The following is an 8,106-nucleotide window of genomic DNA, read 5'->3' on the forward strand; positions in this document are numbered from 1 at the left end:
CCAAAACACATGGAGACACCATCCCTGAGAGCAGCCAGGCATTGCCTTTGAGGAGGACAATTTTATCACACCAGTGAGCAGCAGCTGAGATTTCCTGTGATGCTACAGGCACAACTCTCTTCAGAGTCATACCAGATCCCCAGCAGCAGCCAATTCTGTTGCAACAGAATTGAGTTGATTTAAAATATTTGTTTGTTTATTTATTTATTTTTGTAACTGAAATATACATTTTGTCTTTACAGGAAATAAAAAAAATAATGGAGACAGAACCAAAAAAATATCAGATCATATACTTGAGGCTTCTTGCATAAAGCCAAAGTATCTGCTATGTATGTAGTTTTAGGCACTTTGGTCTCACCCGATGGTCTAGGAAAGAAAAGGGATAGAAAACATTAACATATGCAGCAAAGCTAGATTGCTGTACAAATGCTGAACAGGAATGGAACACTTGCCTCAGTGGGCCCCTCTGAAGTTCACTTTAAATACCAGTCACTCAGCAGCATGAAAACTCTAAAGAACTCATTTGACAAGACCACCAGCCCAGCTGAGTGACTCATTTTCATCAAAACTCAACAGAAAACCTTGGATTTGGATCTATGCAGCCTGTCCCACAGTAACTTCCCACCAGCAGGTTCATCTATTCAAATCTCTTCACCAACAGGGCATTTGGGAACAGTCTTGGTTGAAAGTCTGTCTACCACTCTGTGGGTGTACGCTGTTTTTCATCTCACCTTTCCAGACGCCTTTCTGCAGGTCTAGTGGCTGTGCCTCGCTTCTAGAGAGGAGAGTGAGATCTTAATAATAACTCCTGCAAGGCAACAAAATAACATTTTTGTTTATATAGCTTTAGAAAAAATGTATATCATGTTTTAAAAATCAACCTGATGTTTTTCTGAGGATCTGAATTTACAGCAGGAGGCTAACCAAAAATTTTAACACAGAACTTTGAGAAAAATATAGGCTATTTTTGGGTGTGAAAAAAAGGGAAGCTGTATTTTTTTAGTTGGATCATTCTGCCTCTGCCTGTCAAGCAATACGGTCCTGGTAAAATCTCTGGTTCTTCTTGTACTGCAGTTGATGAACAGGGATTTTCCAGAGCAGCAAAATCTCCCCTTTTGTCATCACCGAAATGTACACCAGGAGCCCAGAGAAGGAACTGCAGATCTGAAGTCCAGGTGATTTCCATTGGATAGCCAGCACTGCCTGGATGCCTGCCTTTATCCATTACTGACACACCTTCATACTTCAAGGTATGCAAGGCATCCATGATCAGAAGGAAAATAAAATTAAATAAACAGAGTTTATTTAATTGCCAGAATTATTGACACCTTTCTAGGAAAGGGAAACTGAGGCAAAGGTCGGGGCTATATCCATATCATTAATGAGACATTTAATTCCCACTGCATTCTCTGTGTGGAGTTACAAGCTGATTACCTTCAAAGAAGGACCAGGCAGTGTGTTCATGCTCATGCTGTTGGACCAGGAGAAATGCCAGGCAATAGGGCTGTAAGAATTTGATGGTGCCCTCGGAGCAAGTCCCACCCTTCTCCATGGGGAGACAGGCTTCTCACCACATGGGTCATCTTTGTCACACTCACTTGGATTTAAAAGTTGGAATTTTACCTGTGTAAAAATGAACAGCGAGTTGTTTCTTACTCGAGCAGTTTATTGTGAATCAAGAATGAGAGGAGCAGATTTCAGATGCTGCACACATAATGAGCAATGCACTAATTGGCACTGTTGTTCACAGCAGAATAGGTAGATACATTCAAAGGCAATCAAAATGCCCATTATACTTCCAGTTATGTTGAAGGAAGATTTGGCTCAATTTTCACTGGACACACAGACGTGGGTTTTAGCTATTTGCAACAATTGGAAAACTATTCTGAATACACCTGAACTACTTACAGTTTTCTAGTGCCACACAGGATGTCTGTACCCTGTCAGGTAAAAAGCATGCCCATTAAAGTGAGACACCAACTAGCAGAATTTATTTCAGTGAGAGAACTAATCAGAAAGCAGATGTATAGATCCATTCCCCAGAAATAATAAACCAAATGATATTTTAGACCAAGTCCAACAGTAGGCACCATTCTGTCACATACTCATGCAATGCAGACAGGTCTTACTCATTTTTTCATAGCATATGCATGAAGTTCAAAGTTCAAACCCAAATACTTCCTTAACGAGAAAAGACACAGTCTTTCAGACTACTGATTCAATATGTGTTTTAATGAGAATTCAAAAAAAGTATGAAGCTTATGGAAGGAAGTTCCGAAAGGACAAATAAAACAGAACCTTCCACACTCTCCCTACTCTCTATACCACTGCCTGTTTGTTACCAGCAGCAAAGTGTGACACATCACATGGGGCTTTGCTGAGATGAATTCCACACCCCTGACCCTGAATCACTGATAAAGTCATGACATGGAAAAAAGGGCAGCCTGAGTGCCCTCACAACCGCCAAGCTCTGGGGCTCAGCAACACCTGCCATCATCCTGTTATCTCCTTTGCATGTCTCCTACTACCATTATCAGAACCAGAAGTGAAGAGGTATTAGCAATAGAAAGGTATTTTTGCACTGTGCTCCCTCACTGGATGGGGCTCCTGTCTGTGTCCCTGTGTCCAGTCCAGCAGCAACAAACCGAGCACAGGGAGCACGTGTGTGGGGCAAGGGGCCTGGCCTCGCCGGCTGCTCAGAATGGGTGCATTCAAAGAGAATTCAGATCAGTCATTCAGCCATACCTGAGCAGATTCAGAGCATTTGGTTTTCCTTAGTGTCACTTCCTTTCTTTCCCTGCCCTCACCCAAGGACAAGATGGTCTAGGAGGTGACCTGTGATCTCCCTTCACTCCTCCCTCTTCTTGGACTTGGGGAAAGCACATGGCAGAAGGAGAACACCAACAGACCTCATTGCTTGTGGCTCCACTTTTACAAACCAAGACAACCAGATATGGGCAAAAAATAATAGCTAGCAGATTTGTTTCAATCTTATTCCTCTTTTATTCATCAGTATCTTCAAAGATATCCTTTTCTGAAAAAAAGGATAAACCCCTCACTGAAACACCAGGGTGGACGCTTCGCCTTGGTTGCTACTGCAACCTGACAAGAGATATTAACCACAGACATAATTCACAAGATTCAATGCTTGCCGTGTTTATCAGAGTTTCTTTGGAGACCTCAAATATAAAAAAAACCTAATCCAGCACTTGCTAAGAGAATGTCTTCCTAGTCATAAAAGATTAGAGACCCTAAATAAAAGAAAAGCTGAAAATTCTGTGTGAACTGATGATAAGAGCAGATCATTAATATTAAAAATGCAAATTCAGAGAGGATATATACCATCCTCCCACACCAATGGTATTTTTGATCAGCCAGTCTAAGTAAATCCAGTACAGCATTTATGTACTCAGCTTGAAGTAAAATATTAAGGACAGAATAACAGTTAGGAATATGACAATGATGTTGCCAATAGCCTCCAACCAAGCATCACTAATGCAGGAAATTTAGAGATGAGATAAAGAGAAACCCAACTGAATTGAAGTAAGAAACATGCAGCTACAGTCTTCAAAGAGTCTTCGTGTTGTGGCATAGTGAGGACAGATTTTGACTAAGGCATCTATTTGTATTCCTACGAGTTTTTTTAGAGCTGGATCCACCTTTCTGGATTCACTGAATGAGTAATCACTAGCATCCATTCATTTTATCATGCTTTTTCTTCCCTTCAGGAAGTTCCTGTTTCAAAATGTCTGTGTGGAGACTGAACGAAAGGCACCAGCTGGGGCTCCTGTACAAGATTTCTGTCCTTCTGAAGGATCAGATAGCTATTTTAAGGGCAGAGCCACTGGAGAAGCATAAGACAACCAGCAGTCACCAACCCCTAAACAGGCTGGCACCTGGTTTGCCTGACCAAAGCCTCTCACAAAGCAGCCCATTCCACACGGGTTTGGCTTCTACTATGGGTTAGGGCATTTTTTTCTCTAGAGGGAGAACACATACAAAGAAATGCTGGAGGGATCCTGCCAGCACCAGATGTTCTCTGTGGTTCTCCCTTGTTCCCAGCAGCAGGCAAGGTCTCAGTGGTATGGGGGACATTTCAAGCAGAAACATGCAAGCCATTCAACCATTAAGCCATTTAACCTTTAAAGACTAAAGCTAAGTGACACAGCTAATCCACCAGTGAAAGTCTGTGTGTTCTTTGTCTCCCCCATAAGAGTAACACTCCAGTCATTGCAGAAGACTGATGGTAAGTTGCATTATTTCCATAGTGGAACTAGTTAAAAGTTTTTAGGCTCTACTCTAGATGTAACATTAAATACAGCCACTGCTAATAACTTAGCTTAATTATTAGCTGATTTATTCATATACATGCAGGCAGAAGATTTCAATTATTTTTAATTATATGGAAAGTTCCAAGTGTTTTTATATTCCATTAAGATCATTCAAAACTCTGTAAAACCTGCAAGTGCTTAATCCTTTAAATGACAGTTTTTAATTAATTTGAACTCCAGCTAATTAAAATATTTGTAGACTGCAAAAACCTAATTCATTTTTAAAAGGCGAGCTTTTACATCTGCAGCAAATATGCTCTATTTTCCATTGGGATTAAAGATCCAGCCCCTATTTGAAGTGTAAAACCCTCTTCAGCCTTAACAGTGGAATTTCAAGTGACAGCAGGTAGTAGAAGTGCTCCATCAGCTTGGGCTGTACCTTACGAGCCACCTCCTGAGCATACCCAAGTACACTGCTCCCACCACATGCATGAAAATCTGGGCACCGGAGACAGGAACAAGAGCTTCAGCAAGCCTTTGGTGGTAACAACCTTGGCTTAACCCCTCACCTATCAAATACTTGCCTGTTCCTGCAGCCTTGGAAAAAGGGGGAAACCAATGGCCCCCTCTGACAGCCACCAACAGCCACCCTGCAACAAAATTTGTTAGGTACCTCACAGAACTCTATCCTCAGTGGATAGCTTCAAAAAGGAAAAGCAAAGGACTTTAAATTTGTAAGCAACAAAAATAAGGCTGTGGTTGTGCTATAGATGTCTCACCACCCACAGCTACTTTTGTCTTCACTGATGATTTCCAATGTCATTTGACGAAGGGGAAGTGGCTCCGATGACAGCCCAACAAGTCAGTAGCTGGCTGCAGGCTGGATTATGAACCCAACACAGTTAAGAGTTGTTTTTGTCATATTCTGTACCCCAGAGCCCAGGCTTGCTAGCACCTCCATAATTTCCAAGCCAGCATCATGACATGCCATTTCCACCCCAATGGAACAACCTCTCCAGGGACAGAGGAGAAAGCCCATTGCTGGAAAGTTGTAGGATATGATTGGAGCAGGAGGTATACAATCCCACCTAGGCTCCCTTTCCCATGAAAGTGTGGACCAGATGGTCTTTCTAGGTCCCTTCCTACCCGGGCTGTTCTGTGATCACTAGGGGCACAGAAAAGAAGAAACCTTTCTGCAGAGCAAAACAAAGGCTTCAGGAGTTCAAAGCACTGATCCTACTGTGTGTAGATTTTGCTGCTTTCAGTCTGCACTCATTTAAAGGCCTGAAAGACACCAAGCCTTGACTGGTATGAGCCAAGTTGGATTTTCATCATGACACCTTCACACAGCTGCTGGCAATGAGCTTCCCTCATATACAAATATAGCTAATATATACAGTGATTACTGGCTTGATTCCTCCATTTAGAGTGAGCAATGCATATAGCCATAGTAACCAGCTCCTGCCACCAAGTCTTCCTCTTCTGAAGGCAATCCATTTATGCATGGCCCTGTGAAGAGGAGTTCACATTTCTCCTGTCTGGAAGAGCAGGAGAGGGAGTTTAGGCTCTGCAGTTCTGCCACACGCTGCAGATATGACAAGGAGTGACCTTTGGCTATTGTTCTGTAAGTGGTTTTCCAACATGTCACATGCATCTGTTACCCACTTATCGACTCACTTGAGTCTGTATAAACCAGCCAATATTGTCTTTCCTCGGCAGGGTTATTAAAAATGCAACATGAATGTGCAGTAATATCTCCAAACAAATTTCTTAGTCAAGGTATTAATAGTTATAAGGTGTTGGAAAAACATTTTCAACAAGTTCATGTAGTTTCATTGGAAAACAGGCTTGTAGCTAACATTCACATTAGCATTTCTCCTGCCTAAAGGATATTGAATCTGAGGACATTTAGCTTTTAATGCTTTAAAGATATGAGCATGCCAGAGCCTTTAACACAAGATAACAAAATCCAATTTCACTTGTCTCGATCTGCCTTTGTAAGTGTTGCTACTCAAGTGCTGAACTCAAGTCCCAGATCTGATCTAAGCTTTATCCCTTTCTAAATGGGTAAAAATAAACACATCCTTTCTTGCCCTTTATGGACACAAAAACACTGCAAAGAAGGAAGAACACGTGTACTCTGAAGAACTGAGCCAAGCAGCGAAGATTACCTCTCAAGGGTATGCAGCAAGTACTACTTTAGTTGTTGAGCTCTTTATGGTAAATAGTGGTGTTTATATATAAAATAAAAGATTCATATGGCAGCTTAGACTACAGACCTATTAAAAAAAAAATCTCCAGAAATCCCTAAAGACATTACAGAGACCTTTGCATAGAGCAATAATATGTAGTGACCAAGAAAAAGCCTAAAGCTGTTGTGATATTTTTAATCGCTACACAGTACTTTACTGAATGAAAGGAAAGTTGGCCATATGCATGAACACTGGAAAGCAACTATTCTAGATAGCAGTAAAACAAGTTGGGCCTAAATGCCCAAGTCCAGAACTTACCAGAACCCAGCTGGCATCAGTAGCCCATGGAATCCCTGAGCTGTGAGGCATGGGTGTAACTATCTGACAAAAAATTACCAGTTTCTATCAGTGTTATGAATAGTCATCGTTTAATATTTCAATCCAGCAGAGTTCTCATCCAAGCTCACGTCCTTGTTAGATTTTCCTGAGACTGATGATGTTTAATGAGTCTGGGAGAAACCCAGGAAAATGTTATCACTGAACAACAGACAGAGACTAATACCAGACTTCAGCTACCCGATCTAAAATTGTTATCATACTTCAACAAATGGAAAATAGTTTCCAAAGATTAGGACCATTCCTTCTATCTCTCCTCAATTACTTTCAACCTTAAGTTCTGAGAAATGGAAGAACTCTGGTAAGGTGATGGTGTAGGGGACACTTTGGTTTATGTAAGAGAAGCCCCATGCTTCTTAGGCTGTGGGGCAACCCTCACTCTTACACCCTTCTACCCATGGCTGTAGTGTAATAGTTTTTTAAATTACACCCGTCACACACAGTGGCAAAATTCTTGTGGATTTAAATGCTAATTCTTTACTTTGAAACACTTGCCCTCTTAGACTTATTTACACAAAACATCAGCTTTATCTCAACAGGATAATAAGGAAAGATAGAGGGGACTTAACAAGTATTACCCTCCAACAAACAGCAAAGTTATCACCTGGAGAACTGCAGCTCAGGACTTGCACTTACTTGGGCTTGGCCAAAGGCTTTTCACCCTCTAGCAATGGTCACTTGCAATCCTCCTTCATAAGCAGAGTTGGTAAGCCAATAAAATCCTGACTGTAGCTTAAGTCTAGCTTCTATCCTTTCTTCTCACCAACTTATGAATAAACATGACAGAATGATCAGGCCTTGAGTAGTTAGATATATAATAAACAAGGTTTGGGAGCAGGAGGGAAAGAGGGAAGGAAAAATGTCATTTGAGTACTCCAGGCTTCAGAAATAGAACACAAATTGGAGGCTGTGTGACCTCTCTCCAGCACCTGTGTGCATAAGCGCTCTGCTTCCAGTGCTGTGATTAGATGCTATTTTTCCCCTGGGGGCTCTGTCTCATTCTGCATATGAGATAGGTCTGCGTGGGGAGGAAGGCAGAGTCAGGTGGCGAAGGAGACTCTGCTGTCTGCTTGTCCCTTTCCACTCTGTTGCAGAAGCTGCCTTCTGTATGAGTCAGAACTGGGAAAAGAAAGATGATTTTAAGATTCAAGCAATTGTTTACTGAATTAGTATGCCAGAAGGCTTCACTACAAAGTACCTGGGTGATGGCAAGCAAGCTATTTACACCAGCTTTTAGACAGACAGCT

General features: G+C 41.6%; 1 long non-coding RNA gene across 1 annotated transcript; it reads right to left on the bottom strand.

Moving 5' to 3' along the window:
* Positions 1–322: 322 nt before the first annotated feature.
* LOC148184933 (uncharacterized) lies at positions 323–7,626 on the bottom strand. Its single transcript, XR_015771943.1, has 4 exons — positions 7,496–7,626; positions 1,435–1,623; positions 732–808; positions 323–366 (listed from the first exon to the last, which is right to left on the bottom strand). It is a non-coding gene; the product is annotated as an uncharacterized LOC148184933 (long non-coding RNA).
* Positions 7,627–8,106: the final 480 nt, after the last annotated feature.

The sequence above is a fragment of the Pseudopodoces humilis genome, chromosome 2, assembly GCF_049639895.1.
Source record: "Pseudopodoces humilis isolate 2021_Gansu_Grassland_sample_001 chromosome 2, ASM4963989v1, whole genome shotgun sequence".
In the NCBI taxonomy this organism is placed as follows: Eukaryota; Metazoa; Chordata; class Aves; order Passeriformes; family Paridae; genus Pseudopodoces; species Pseudopodoces humilis.